The 15,366-nt window shown below is 45.9% G+C and overlaps 1 protein-coding gene across 1 annotated transcript in view; it reads left to right on the forward strand.

The window, feature by feature from the left end:
- LOC128420556 (CD209 antigen-like protein A) overlaps positions 1–15,366 on the forward strand; it is a 188,593-nt gene that overhangs the window by 151,402 nt on the left and 21,825 nt on the right. The window lies entirely within an intron of this gene.

Consider the following 15,366-nt stretch of genomic DNA (forward strand, 5'->3'; position numbering starts at 1 on the left):
TGACATAACACCTCAGGTATTGTTGGAGGATACCGTTTGCCCTCTCCGCCTGCCCATTGGTCTCAGGGTGCCTGGCAGTCGAAAAGTTGACCTCTACGTGCAACAAGCTCATAAGTTTCCTCCAGAATCTGGACGTGAACTGTTTCCCTCTGTTGGAGACCACCCTCAAGGGGGCGCCATGCAGCCTAAAAATATGTTCTACAAACAATTTCGCTGTCTCTTCCGCCGTGACTGCACGTGAGCAAGCTACAAAGTGACCCATCTTAGTTAACAAGTCTACTACGACTAGTATGGCGGTTTTCCCCTGGGATTTAGGCAGATCAGTCATAAAATCTATCGATACCGCCTCCCACGGTCGTTCTGGTGTGGGTAACGGTTCTAATAACCCCGCTGGCGCCCGCCTTTCTCCCTTGGCTCTCTGGCATTGGTCACACCCTCTCACATACTCCCGTACATCCTCCCTCACCTTGGGCCACCAAAACTCCCTGGTCACCAACCACATGGTCTTGTGTTGCCCAAAATGCCCCGCTGTGGGGTTGTCGTGCAGCTGTTTGAGTACTCTCCCCCTCAATTCCCCTTCGGGTATATATAGTGCCCCTTTGTAATACAATGCCCCGTTTCTTTCTTCAAAACCTCCGGGGTCTTCTCCCTCTCCCCTTAAACCTCTGAGCTTATTCTGGGCGTATTCATCATTTACCGTTCCCTCTACCAGTTCCCTTTGCCCCACCCAGGCTGCCCCACACACCCAGTGGTCCTCTGGGATAATATGTCTCTCTTCAGGCGCTCCCTCCCCCTCCAAATATTCAGGTTTGCGCGAGAGAGCGTCCGCTCTGATGTTTTCTGGACCTGGCACATAGCAAATTTCAAAATGGAATTTGGAGAACTCCTGGGCCCACCTCACTTGTCGTTGGTTGAGCACTCGTGCCGTTCTCCAATACTCCAGATTCTTGTGGTCCGTACACACTTGCACCTTATGCTGTGCGCCAATTAGTAAATGTCTCCATCTCCGGAACGCTTCGTGAATGGCGAGCAGTTCTCGATCATATACGGTGTAGTTCCTCTCGGATTTGTTCAGCTTACGCGAAAAGAAGGCACACGGTCTCCATTCCGACTTATTACTCCCTGGCTGAAGCAGCACCGCCCCCACCGCCCGGTCTGAGGCATCAGTTTCCACTCTCATGGGTTTTTGTAAATCCACATGCAGGAGCTGTTCTTCCGAAGCGAATGCCCTTTTCAATTCCTCAAATGCTTGCTCCGCCTCCGCCGTCCAAACGAATTTCTTCTTGCTGCTTAGACAGTCCGTGATGGGAGCCGTTAAGTGGGCAAAGTTCTTGATGAATTTACGGTAAAAGTTCCCAAACCCTAAGAACCTTTGCACATCCTTTTTCGTTTTCGGTGGCTTCCATTCCAGCACCGCCTGGACCTTGCCTGGATCCATAGCTAATCCCTTGTCTGATAAGCGGTACCCCAGGAATTCCACCTCCTTGGTGTGAAACTGACACTTCTCCAATTTCACCCACAGCTGGTTTGCTTGCAGTTGGCTCAGCACTTCCCTGACATCCTTTACATGCTGCTCCTCATTCTCTGAATATATCAGCACGTCATCGAGGAAGGCCACGCAATTCTTGTAGAGCAGAGGTCCCAGGACATGGTTCATGAGCGATTGAAAACATGCGGAGCCTGATTGCAATCCGAATGGCATAACGAGATATTCAAAAGCCCCCAAAGGGGTGAACATGGTGGTTTTCCATTCATCCCCTTTCCTCATTCGTATCAGGTTGTATGCCCCTCTCAGGTCCACTTTCGTGAATATCTTTCCCTTCCTCACCCTGGTCAAAATGTCATCAATCCTGGGCATGGGGAAAGTCACTGGTTCTGACACGGCATTTAGCCTCCGGTAGTCCACTACAAGCCTGGGTTTATCCGTGTTTTTTTTGTCCACAAAAAACACTGGGCTCCCCCCCACCGCTCTGGACTCTCTGATGAAGCCCCTCTTCAGGTTTTTATCAATAAACTCCCTTAACTCCTGCATTTCCCTGTCTGACATGGCGTACAGCTTGCCCACGGGGAGCTGGGCCCCAGGGACCAGGTTAATTTGGCAGTCAAAGGCTCTATGCGGTGGTAGTTTATCTGCTTCCCTTTCGCTGAAGACTTTGCTCAGGTCAGCGTATTGTTTGGGCACCTTCCCTTTGTCCGCCACTTCCGTCCCTGCTAGAAAGGCTTTTGCCCCTTCTGGGACCTTTCCCTCCCTGCAGTGTTCCAGGCAATGTGCTGACCCAAAGGAAACCACTCTCTGATGCCAGCCCACTAGCGGATCATGCAACGCTAGCCAGCTCATTCCCAAAATGACGGGAGCCCCTCCCAGGGTGGCCACATTGAACGCTATCCTTTCTGTGTGCCTGGCCACCCTCATAACCATTGGGACGGTCTGTAGGCTAACTTCTCCTCCCAACAGCTCCCTCCCATCGATCGTGGTCACCTGCAGGGGGTTGCTTAAAGGGAGTATCTGTATCTGGTGTTCAGCTGCAAACTCCTTACTCATGAAATTACAGGAGCTGCCTGAGTCCAACAGCGCCTTTGTCTTTAGTTCCATTCCTTTCTTTGCGGGCAGACTCTGGCAAAGTGACCTGGCTGCTGGCAGAGATAACATTTCTTGGCGCTCTTTCCCTCCTTCTTCCTCCCTTCACTGAGATTTGAAACTGCGCGCGCGCGCGCTGTTCCAACTTCCATCGGCTCTCCTGGCGGGAGATTTGGCTCCGGAATCTCTGGAATGCGGAAATCCCTCCAACGCTCTCCTTTCCCCTCCCGCTTCTCCAAGGCTCTTGCCTCCTGGCGCGCTCCAATGGTCAGCGCTGATTTGGTCAGCTGGTCCATAGACTCCGCCCTGGGCGCCCGGGAAAGTTCGTCTTTCACCGCCGAAGAAAGCCCCTCTTCAAAGAGCATTTGAATGGGTTCCGCCGATAGGTCCCAGCCCAATTTATGTATCAACACTGTAAACTCAGTCCAGTACTCACGAACCGATCGGCTACCCTGTTTACAAGCCATCAATTGTCTGCGCACCAGTCCTTGTTCAATCTCGCTGGAAAACATCAAATCCATGGCGCGAAAAAACTTCCTCGTGTCCTTCAGCATTTCACTATTCCCTGCCATCAGGGGTCTGACCCAGTCTCTCGCCCCCCCTTCAAGATGGCCAATCACAAACGCCACTCGCGATGCCTCGTCGGGAAAGTCATTAAACTGCAGCTCGAGAGCATACTGCATCTCTGTCCTAAAGGCTTGGTAGTTCCTGGGGTCCCCCCCAAACTTCTGCACCAATCCTGGCATCTTTCTTGCTAGTGTAGCGCCTTTTGCCTTTTCTGCATCCTGCGCCCTCCTTTCCTCTAGCCTCGCCGTTTGCAGTGCTAGCTGGACTTCCAACACCCTGTACCTTTCTTCCAGGCTTGGACCCTCTCCAGCTCCTCCTGCTCCCCCGGCTCCGGCTGGGTTGCTCATGATGCCTCTCTGCACAAGCTGCTTTCAGGGACTGTCCGATTGCTGTGATGGGATGGTGAGCTGCTTGTGCGTAAAATCCTAGTCCCTCAGAGTTTGGCTAAGTCCACAAACCTCTGTCTGTGACGGAGCTCCTTAAGCATGGCTCCATCAGTCGCTCGTTGAATCGGACAGTGGGCGTTTATGGAACTTCTTCCAGCATAAAAGCTCCTTAACGGAAACGCGTCTTCTGGACTCTCGGCGTGACAGTTTCCGGCGAGGAGTGGGTGTCCCTATAGGAGGTCCTGAAACCTCCCCACTGTTCTCGCTTGAAGTGTCTCTGAGCCCTCCCTCCGACTCACTTTCCCTTGGAAATCCACTTCTCCCCCTGCTGGTTCCCTCCTCAGCTGAATGGTCTCTCTCACCCTCCTTGAGCCCTTTCACCTCCTGCGCCTCAGATGGCAGTTCCCTGACAATATGTAACTATGGAAAAGATAAAAGAAAAGAAAAAAGAAAACCAGGAAAAAAAGAAAAAGAAAAAGGAAGATGAGCCAAAGCAGGAAGGCTCATCTATTGTACACTTCCGTCAAGCTCACAACAGATCATTATTCTTATCAATTATCTCTATCTACATTCCAAAGGAATCCCTCATCTTGGTATCAGGGAACATTTCTCTATGCGGCATCATTCTAAACATAGCCAGATCTTTCTTGCTGAGCCCTTGTCCCCTAAATAATTACACTGGTCAACAACAAATTTGTTGTCTGCGTTTTTTCAGCTGATTTAGGATGAATCTGATGCGCTGAATCCAAAAATCATATTGGTTTTGCTCAATCAGGTCAAGTTTTTGAGCTATGGCCACATGTCTTTTTTTATGTTTTTGTTCACATGTACGCTTGTGTGGGGCATTTTAGAAGAAGTTGGTGAGGGTAAAATGCCTTGTCAAATAATTGTTTTGATTGGAAATGATTATTTTAATGACAAGAAGTATTCAGGTCTGATAGTTCTGGGTGATTATGTCGAAAAGGGATCAGTTTGAAGTCATAAAACCTCGAAATCTTCCATAAATTGGTCCAGCAAAGCATAAAGTTGGGGGATCAAAACTAAGTTAATGGGGCAGCCACCCCACAAAGTATCCTGATCTTCAATCAGCACGTCGTCCTGTAGCTCATTGTGATGAAATTCCAGTGCCTATCTTCGGAGAACTTCCTGACATTAGTGACGAAGATGCCTCCAGTGTTGAAGGACATGAAGAAGAAGAAGTGGTTCTTGAAGATGATGCTCCACATCCATTTTCCCAAAAGGAGTTGAATGACCTAGTTCATGACCTCAGCTTGTCAAAGGACTCTGCCGAACTGTTGGCATCCAGATTGAAGGGAAAAAACCTCCTCTCTGACAGCTTCTTGCGCAACAGGCATCAAGAGTACCTCCGTTTTTTCTTGGAAGAGAAGGACTTGGTGTACTGTGCAGATATTGCGCAGCTTCTGCTCAAGCTTGGAGTGCCACAGTACGAACCCAAAGATTGGAGACTGTTCATTGACAGCAGCAAGCAATCACTGAAATGTGTTCTGCTACACAACGGCAACAGTTTGCCTCTATACCCCTGGCTCACTCGAGTACACTGAAGGAGAACTATGAAGCGGTGAAGTATGTGCTGGAGAAAATTGGTTATGATCAGCATATGTGGTTTATTTGTGTTGACCTGAAGATTGTGAACTTTTTGTTGGGACAACAGTCTGGCTTCACCAAGTACCCATGTTTTCTGTGCATGTGGGATAGTAGGGACCATGCTCAGCATTACACGAAGAAGGACTGGCCTGTGCGGGAGAAATTGGTGCCTTGCAAAGAAAGGAACGTCATCAATGACCCTCTGGTGGACAGAGACAGAATACTCTTCCCACCGCTGCACATCAAGCTCGGCTTAATCAAGCAGTTCACCAAGGCTCTGGACAAGCATGGTGACTGCTTCACTTACTTGTGCCAGGCTTTTCCAGGATTGACCATGGAGAAGTTGAAAGCTGGCATCTTTGACGGTCCTCAGATCCGTCAGCTCATCAGAGATCCAGAGTTCGGAAACTCAATGAACGAAGTGGAACTGGAAGCGTGGAAGGCATTTGTTCTGGTAGTGAAGAACTTTCTTGGCAACAATAAGGCCAGAAACTACGCAGAACTTGTCAACAACATGCTGACTGCTTTCAGAAACCTGGGCTGCAACATGAGCGTCAAGATGCACTACCTATTTTCACATATGGACCGGTTTCCTGAGAACCTGGGTTCAATGAGTGACGAGCAGGGGGAGAGATTCCATCAGGACATGAAAGAGATGGAGACCAGGTATCAGGGTCGCTGGGACGCAGTCATGATGGCTGACTACTGTTGGACTCTGAAGAGAGACCTCCGTGCTGCTGAGCATTCCAGGAGTTCCAAGAAACAGAAGTTCAAGCCCTGAAGTTTGAAAAATGGTGAAGCAACATGCAATTTATGTGTACTTATATTTATCAATGCCCACCATTCAGTTTACAGAAAACCTGATCTGGTGAGAGAAACGGATGCCATTTCCTGATTCAGCAGTGCAAAAATACCCTAAATCAGTTGTAGAAATCTAGACAACATTCAAAAAGTAAAAAATTGTTGCCCAGTGTTATTTAAACATTCCCATTCTTCTTTCACCAATTTTTTAGGTTTATCTCTTATTGCATCTGTCAGCTTTGCGAGCTCCAAGTACTCGCACAATTTGACTACCCATTCCTCTTTAGTGGGTGTATTTTTATCTTTCCAGTGTTTTGCCACTGTAACCCTTGCTGCTGACGTTGCATACATAAATAGCCTAGTTTTGTTTTTGGGAATATTATCTGAAACCATTCCTAGTAAAAATTCTTCCAGTTTCTTGCTAAATGTAGTTTTTATCAATCTCTTTATCTCTTCATAAATCATGTTTCAAAATCTTTGTATCTCTAGACAGGACCACCACATATGGTACTATGTTCCTATCTGTTCCTTACATCGCCAGCACTTGTTATTGTTTGATTTATTTATTTTTGCAAGTTTTACCGGGGTCAGGTACCACCTATAGTACATTTTCATAAGATTTTCCCTTATAAGGAAACAAGCCGTGAAATTTTATATTTTGAGTTCATAATTCATTCCAAATATTGGGTTTGATCGTATGTCCCAGGTCCCTCTCCCATTTTACTGTAATTTCTTTGATATCTTCCTCCTTTCTTTGCCAATTCAAAAGTAGTTTGTACATTTTAGAAAGTATCTTTTGATTATTATATAAAATATCCTTCTCCAGATAGGATATTTTTTGTCAAATCCTTTGGTTCTTTTATCCTTTTCAAGGGCGGCTTGAAAAGTTGATATACTGCAGCCAGGTTATTCCCTTCTGTTTCAATTCGCTTAGGCCCTTTAATTTCAGATCACTACTTGTTTCCTCTACTAAATCCTTATATGTTAGCCAATCGCTGTTCATATTTATCCTGTGAATCGACATAGATTCCATTGGTGACAGCCACCATGGTGTTTTGGTTACTACTGATTTTTTACTCCTCTCCCATACTTCATATAATGCGCTTCTCACAATATGATTCAAAAATCCTTTGTGGGATTTAACCTTGTCATAGCCTATGTAGCCATGCCACCCATACACAATATCCCATCCCTCCAGATCTAGGACTTCTGTGTTTTTAATTAATATCCATTCCTTAATCCATGTCCAGCACACTGCCTCAAAGTACAGTTTAAGGTCAGGGACCACAAAGCCACCTTTTTCCTTCAACTCTGTTAGTAGCTTAAATTTTATGAGTGGTTTCCCCCCTTGCCAAATAAACTTGGCAAGGTCTTTCTGCCAATCCTTAAAACACTTTACGCCTCTAATTATAGGTATTGTTTGGAACATAAAAATCATCTTTGGCAATACCATCATTTTAACTGTGGATATTCTCCCCCACAGGGACAAATTCAATTTTCCCCAAGTCTCTAATTCTTTTTTTATTTCCTTCCACTTCTTCTCATAATTGACCTTATATAAGTTTATATTCTTATTGGTGATCCAAACCCCCAAATAATTTACCTTATTGGCTACCTTTAGACCTGTTGTATTTTCCAGTTCCTCTTGTTCCAACTTACGCAATTTTTTCGTTAATAATTTGGATTTTCCTTTATTCAGTTTGAACCCAGAGACCTTCCCAAATTCTTCCAGTTGTTGGAATATTTGTTTCCTTACTCTGTGTGTTTGATGCCCCATTGCCCCTTCTGATCTCCATGGTTGCTACCTTACAAGGCACATAAGGACAACCCTGCATGCCAGGCAATGAGAATGGGGGCCACCCAGCGCCTGGTGTCTCATTCTAGCAGACTAATCACAAATACAACTTTGGTTTTATCACTGGGAAATTCCAGCACCCTTACTCTCATGTAGAGCTAACATTGGGCAACAAACACAATGAACTGCTCTCGATTTCTTCAGAACTTGGCAGGAGGCAAAACTGGGGTCCACACCAATGTGGGCATTCATTCAAGTTAACTCTTTATTCAAGAAGCCAAAACAGTGCATGCTTAGTGATCCCAGCACAGCTTCTGGGTCATGTGGCCAGCATGACTAAGCTGCTTCTGACGAAAAAGAGCAGCACACGGAAATGCCGTTTACCTTCACGCCGGAGTGGTACCTACTTATCTACTTGCACTTTTACGTACTTTCGAACTGCTAGGTCTGCAGGAGCAGGGACCAACCGATGGGAGCTCACCCCGTCGCAAATCCCCCTACTCTTTCCTTTCGGGTTTTATTCATAACAATTAGGCTTTCCCTCTTTACTGCTATATAGGTTCCCTTACTGACAAGCAAAGAAAGGACAGATACTGAGAGAGGGGGGAAGAGAGAGAATCCCTGAGGGAGGGGGGAGAAGCAGTGTGCAGCAGGAATTTGATCCCTGTACACAGTGAGGCACAGCGTGAAGGAATGCAGCTGGCAAGCTTGGACAGTGAGACGATGGAAGGGGAGGAGGGAATAGGAGAAGTGGAATCTCCCTGTACTCGTCAATTCAATTGTTGTTGTTGTTTAGTCGTTTAGTCGTGTCCGACTCTTCGTGACCCCCTGGACCAGAGCACACCAGGCACTCCTGTCTTCCACTGCCTCCCGCAGTTTGGTCAGACTCATGCTGGTAGCTTCGAGAACACTGTCCAACCATCTCGTCCTCTGTCATCCCCTTCTCCTTGTGCCCTCCATCTTTCCCAACATCAGGGTCTTTTCCAGGGAGTCTTCTCTTCTCATGAGGTGGCCAAAGTATTGGAGCCTCAGCTTCAGGATCTGTCCTTCCAGTGAGCACTCAGGGCTGATTTCCTTCAGAACAGAGAGGTTTGATCTTCTTGAGGTCCATGGGACTCTCAAGAGTCTCTTCCAGCACCATAATTCAAAAGCATCCATTCTTTGGCGATCAGCCTTCTTTATGGTCCAGCTCTCACTTCCATACATCACTACTGGGAAAACCATGGCTTTAACTATACGGACCTTTGTTGGCAAGGTGATGTCTCATCAATTCAATAAGATAGCAGAAAAGCGTGTACTTGGGAGAAAGTAAAAGTGGGGGTTTCCTTGTTGGGGACGGAAGAAGAGGGGCTTAGTTTCGGCAACTGAAACAAATAGTGAGGAATTGAATGCCGGAGCTCTGACCGGGGGGCTTTTGTAATTGATCAATAAATCTGGAATAATCACCTGTTGGAAGTCGAGTTGTGTGGGGGAGAGACACGAACCTGACATTTACAAACTTTCCCTCCTTTTTTTGCCCAAGAGTCTCCCCTGAGTTTATTCTTCTTGTTTCCGGTTCTTCCACCGTGTTATTATATTGATCCAATCTGGTACTGATGGACTTTGATATCTTAGCCATACTTTCCAAAAATTCTCTTCTGCCATAGTTTCAGCGTCTGAGCTCATCTCTCTGGCTGCCCTGCCACCCAACCTTCCATTGTTTTCAGAACAGCCAGTTTCTTCTATCAGTCCTGATTTGGTCCAAAGCCATTCAGTACAGTTTTGCCAGTAAACACCAGGGAGATCCAGTACTTTTCCAGGGGAAATGTATTAAAACCACTTGTCCACTTTTCCAAAATGTCTCAGAGTGGGGTACAAAGTCAGGATACTTGCAATACTTGTTCCTTAAAGTCTCAGTTGTGTTTGTTGAGCCAACTTCAAGCTTCTTTGTTCTTTTATTCCCTCCAGCAGAAAGTCTTATAGTCCTCAGCAGAGCTCTTCATATATCTTAATTCAAATCTCTTCTGCTTAGTTCCTCAACAGAAGTACCAAGTTAGATTCCAATTTATAATCCAATAGTGATAATATCCTATTGAGTAGATTTCAGTTGCTAAAAACTTTCCTTTCCACAATATTAAGCGTAAGGTTTGAAATGATGGTGTTAGGGCTCCTTGATGCTCCCACGAGTCTCGCACCACCTTCCCATTTAGGTCTCTCAACACAGCATCGTAGCCACTTTTAAAATCCCCTGATATTGACAATCAGTGAAGAATGGGTTTTGGTGGCTCATCAGCAGGCATTTGTCTGTGAGTTTTAGTAAAATAATTTTTCCAACTTGCAACTTTCCCCCATGTAACATTAGAATTCAGTCTAATTAACTTCAATTTAATTATATTTCTTTCTTCAAACAAAACTGTAGAAGATGCAGAATTCTTCTTACCCTTTTATTTTAGCTTGAATATTTTTAGTTGAGAATAGCCTGGTGATGGTAGGCAGCTTGAGGCTTCGTCCCACAGAGTTATGGTGCAGCTGAGAGGGCTCTCAACCGCTCCCCCCTCCACTTGCCCTTTCGCAGCGGTTTTTCCGGGGGTGGTGGTAGATTGGCGCTCCGACAGACTGTTCAACACACCACACACCCTAGTGGTGCTTTTTAGGGGGGCACAACTTGCCTTAGCACGCTCCCCTCTAATATCTGTGAGGCTCGAGTCTGTCTGGAGATCAGACTCGTGTTCCCTGTTCCATTGGCAGGAAACCAGAAGTGCTTTCATGCCATTCATGGTGGCAGGGGTGCCAACTTGAATAAAATATTGGGGGTGGAGCAGGTAAGCTCCACCCTGCATAACTGATCACAAAACAGTGCACACACATCATTTGAATGACAATGCCCATCAAATATTTGGCAGCTCCCCTCAAATATTTTATTGGGTGGGGGCCAAGGGACCTCTGCCCCTAGGAGTTGGCTCCTATGCAAAGTGGCCATCAACTGAGTTAAGTAAACAGATTCTGCTGTTCTGAATCACACCTTTACAAGGTGTGAATAGCTTGGTCTATGCTGAGGACTAGCACCCTAGGAGCCAAGCCGGGGACCTCTCCTGCTACGTCTTGCATGATTGATGGCTGGAATTGTTTGTGGTTGCTTCAATCTGTCCTGCATACCCAGCCAAGGAGAATAAAGAACTGATATCTTAATTATTTATTGAGAAAATGATATAATCTTGGTAGTCTGTTTAGTTGGAATCTCCTTTCTTGTAACTCGAAGCCATGGATTTGGACTTCTGGGTGCTGTGTGAATGGTGGAGGGAGTGTAAGCCTGATCATTCTGACAGGCCCAATCTTCGCGAGAGGGTTAGGAGAAGCACTAAGGCGACGTGCTCCCCTAAAAAAACCTAAAGTAATTTCTTTAGGCTTCTCAGGGTCCTGCAACCTGAAATGCGAGGTCTCTCTCGCTCCTCAGCTGCTTTGAAAGGAGCGGGGGGGGGGGGTTGAGATCTGTTGGAAAAAACACCGGGAAGGCCGCCACCTTCCCAAGACCAGGTGTCTCTCCGGTGGTCACTCTCTGGCTGTAAATCTCCCTCAGTCCAGAGAGACTGGTGATAAGCGACCCCTCCCTCCTGAGAGGAGCACACTCGTCTTCTGGCATCTCATTGCAGAAGAAAGAGTCAATCAGTAGCTCTAAACTACTTTATTTTACAGTCTTTATATAAAGAATCCATCAGCATGTCTGTGCTCTCTCAGCAGCAGTACAGAACAGCATCACACACAGATGTGAAACTAAACTCCCAACAATGCTGAGACTTCCTGTCTCAGCTCTCAGACACGCACATGATATAAACAACATGGTGCTATGGACTGGAGTAGCGTGGGTGGCTAAAAATCCCAACAAGATCAAGTCGCCGGGTAAATGCTCCAATGCAACCCAGTGAAGAAAAACCTCAAGCTCCAGCCAACAGCAGTTACTTCTCCAAAACCTGCAAAGCTGAAGAAATTCTTTGGATTATTATTTGAAGTAATTTGGATTGATCTAGCAATCTGATGGGATGTTAAAAATGTTAAAACTTTGAAGCCCGTGAACTTTTGAAGTGCTTCCGCCTGTTGCACAGCTTAGCAGAGTATAGCAAAGCATTGCAGCGTTTCTTAGGCAACACTGGAGATTTCCCAGGCAGGACAATGATCAGGAACAAAGCCGACTAGTAACTTGATTCTTGTAGTTTATTATATACAGCAGTAAACATACAAGCTATATACAAGTTGCTATATACAACACTTCTTCACTCAGCAACTCCTCAGCACTAACCACACCACACTAACACTCCTCAACAACCAGTGTCATAGGTGTTATGGTAAAATCTGGGTGCGGGGCTACTCTGCCACCCAGCTCGTCGGACTAAGTCCGCAGGTCCCTGCGGAGGAAAATGAGCTCAGCCGGAGACAGGAGCAAGCTGCAGAAGATCCAAGTTTATTGCGCAACAGGTTCAAGGCAAGATTGAACAGCGGGAAAGGCATGACACGAACTTTTAAAACTTCCCTCCATGTCCCAGAATACAGTGCAAAATACATCATAGTTACATCATGAATACATTAAAGAGAGGTTGAGTTACACCGGATTAACATATAGAAGAGGGAGGGGGAATATGCAGAGCTGGAGATATGCGCAGATAAGCACTTCCTGAGTACCGGTGATGAGAAAACAATGGTCCATGTATGTATAGTCTGCCACATTGCCCGGAGGGAAGGCTTGGCAGAGCGATTTGACCGGATTAGGGTCTTCCTGAGTACGTGACACCTCGCTCAAGGGATCATGGAGGCAGGGGAGGTGTCATGGAGTCCTGAAGAGACTGAGCCGATCGGCACCAAAAGCAAGGAGATCGGAGTTGTGGTTGATTTTATACGAATTTCTAAAGATTTTTAGTCCTTTTTAGTCCAGTTTATATTGGTAATTGAAGTCAGAAACAAAATAGATACACTGTAGCAAGATTTGACACTTTTATGAGTTCACAAGTTTCGGTTCCATTGTTCTCCCAGCGGGGAGCCGTCAGCAGCTTGTCAACAGGTTAAATGAGGCGTGCAGGAGCTCACTGAGCTAGCTCTGCAAAGCGAATGCATGGTTCTGATTGGGTATAACGCAGGCATTGAAAGGAATAGGGAATACAGCTTCATACGGTCAACCCACAGTAAAGATAGAGCGGGAAAAAGGCATAAGAATTTGGGCTTATTTCACCCGTAATAGCGGATCGGTGTAGGAAAGGGAAAAGGCACTTTATTTATGGGGCTTGGGGTAGAGTGTGGTGCTTGTGTAATGGTGTGGGGGCTGAGGGGTCCATGTGGGGCTGGGTGCCCTTGAGGTCATCACCTCGGACTCTCTGGTGACCGGTGGAAGGGTGAAGGAAGGCATGCCCCCCCTTCCGTATCATAGGTCATGCTGCCTATATGAGGGACCTCAGCCAATCACTGAGCTGTTGCTGGGTCCTCTTATCTCTGTTGGGAATTCCATTCCACCTTTTGCTGCAGATATGTGGGATTGTTACATGTCACATGTCTGTTTACATTCCAGCACAGATTGCTGGCGTGAGCGGAACTTCCTCTCTGTATTGCTTTTGTTTTTCAGTTTCTCTCCAAGAAGATGGCAAGGAGAGATGCCATGTTTTCTTTGTCCTGATTTATGTATAATAAATGCATAGTTTAGTATGCGTCCACGCCTCAAGCTTCTTCTGTTGCGCAGTTTACACTGCTGAGTAATGTGTGCTCAAGCCTGCAAGCTTGAGTCACTGATGAACGTCAGAGGTGCAGAGGTCAATGGATGCAAAGCTGAGAGGGGAGATGCTCTAGCTGGGGCTGAGCCAGGTGGCTTTTCAGTCCCCCAATTCCGACAATCTCTAGGCAGATTCCTTTTGTGCTCTGTCTTCCCAGGCTGCTGTGGAGACACTAATTGCTCACTTGCCAAACTGCATGTAGACTATTGTCAGGGAATTGGAGGCTGAGAAGGGGGAGAGAATGGGAACTTATAGAGATACGCCTCCATTGCTTAGCAAGCTGTACTTCTTCGGACGAGGAGGGTGACGAAAGGCTGTCAGGAAGCAATGAATCAGAGAGGGGGGAGCAGCTTCCGGGGCCCAGCCCCTCTTGTAACAGAGGAAGGAAGGGGGGTTGGTTCAGGAAGTGGCTATGCTGGAAGAAAGCGAAAGCTTCTCCAGTCGCTGCAACTGACTCACCATGATGCAGGCTGACTCTCAGAGCTCTGTGTAAATAGCTGGAAGAAACCAATAAATCTTGTAAATATGGCTGAATTCCCGGACTCTTATCTCTTCTAGCACTCACCAATCATCCCTGACAACTATGAATTCCAACAAAAAAGGAAGTCCATCCCAACCGTGGATTATTTTGCTTTGCATGGAATATTAATATAACACTATAAGGTCAGTTTCTTGCAGTGGTGTGAAGACAAAACCATTTCTTTATATTATTTGGGCATGGGTAAACCTCTTGAGGATCTGAGACTCCAGGTCAGCTTTGGGAGTTGAAACATGTGAGGACTTCTGGTGAGCCACTGGATGAGAATTCTGTGCACCCTGTTCACTGGTAAGATGGTAAGTTCTGGAAAGTCAAATTACGTAAAGGAGGAGTGGGAAAACAGCACCTTGGGTGATAACAGGAAACCCCCCCCCCCTAAATGGGAAGGTTTCAGAGTTTTGTCTCAGAGTGGCCTGTTGGTTTTTGGTTTGTTTGTTATTTTGTTTTGGTAAACAGCCAGGACATCTTAAGAAAGACTGTAGCTTGCTCCAAGACAGAAAATGGCGGACAGGTCGCATCTCAAGAACAGCACAAGTGTGTGTGGTGCAGTCTGAGGAAGCTTCATGGGAGGAAGGAGAAAAGCCAAGTGAACAATATATAACGGTACCTCCCACTCCGAGGAATCAAGCTTCAAGAGAAAATGATTCATCAGAATGGGCTTCTGTGAGAATGGCATGAATTGACCTGTGTCAGTCTAGATGGGCTGATATTTCCTCAATATCCAAGGGGTTATTAAAGAGTTGACTGTAACTCCCTATGGGGTCCAAGCGGTAAAAACCAGTCTAGCCCAGGTGGATTGTGAATACAAAGATTTTAAAGGGTCCTTAGCAGTTTTAGTACATGAAAATGATATTTTACACCTTGCCTTATAAGCAAGGATCTCACTTTTAAACAGCATTTAGCTCAGCAGCAAAAACAGATGTTGACTGACCCTAAAGTGTTAACTTTCAGTGAATCATCTAGCCCATGGGTAGTCAACCTTTTTATATCTACCGTGCAATAATTCATCTTTCTTGATGGTAAAATTTCCTTACCGACCAGCACCAGTGCTGCAGTAACTCAATTTTTTAGTGCGAGTAGAAAGGAGGGTATTCTTAAAACATAAATAAATACGTACTTAAATTTATCTTTTTATTTCTACTCTATGCATGTCTATGATTTTTTTAACTTTATGACGTTAAATGTGAAAACAATAAAATATATTGAAATTATTTTTAACTGGTGATTAATGAAATCCCTGAGGCTGATGCTGCGAGACAAAATAAATGTAGACCAAACATGTTGAAATTTAACTGCTTCTGTTCCTTTTCTTTGTGCTTTAACTTTGCAGATGAAGATTTACACTAATGCACTTTGCCATATTTCCT

Source organism: Podarcis raffonei, chromosome 9 (assembly GCF_027172205.1).
Source record: "Podarcis raffonei isolate rPodRaf1 chromosome 9, rPodRaf1.pri, whole genome shotgun sequence".
Lineage (NCBI taxonomy): Eukaryota > Metazoa > Chordata > Lepidosauria > Squamata > Lacertidae > Podarcis > Podarcis raffonei.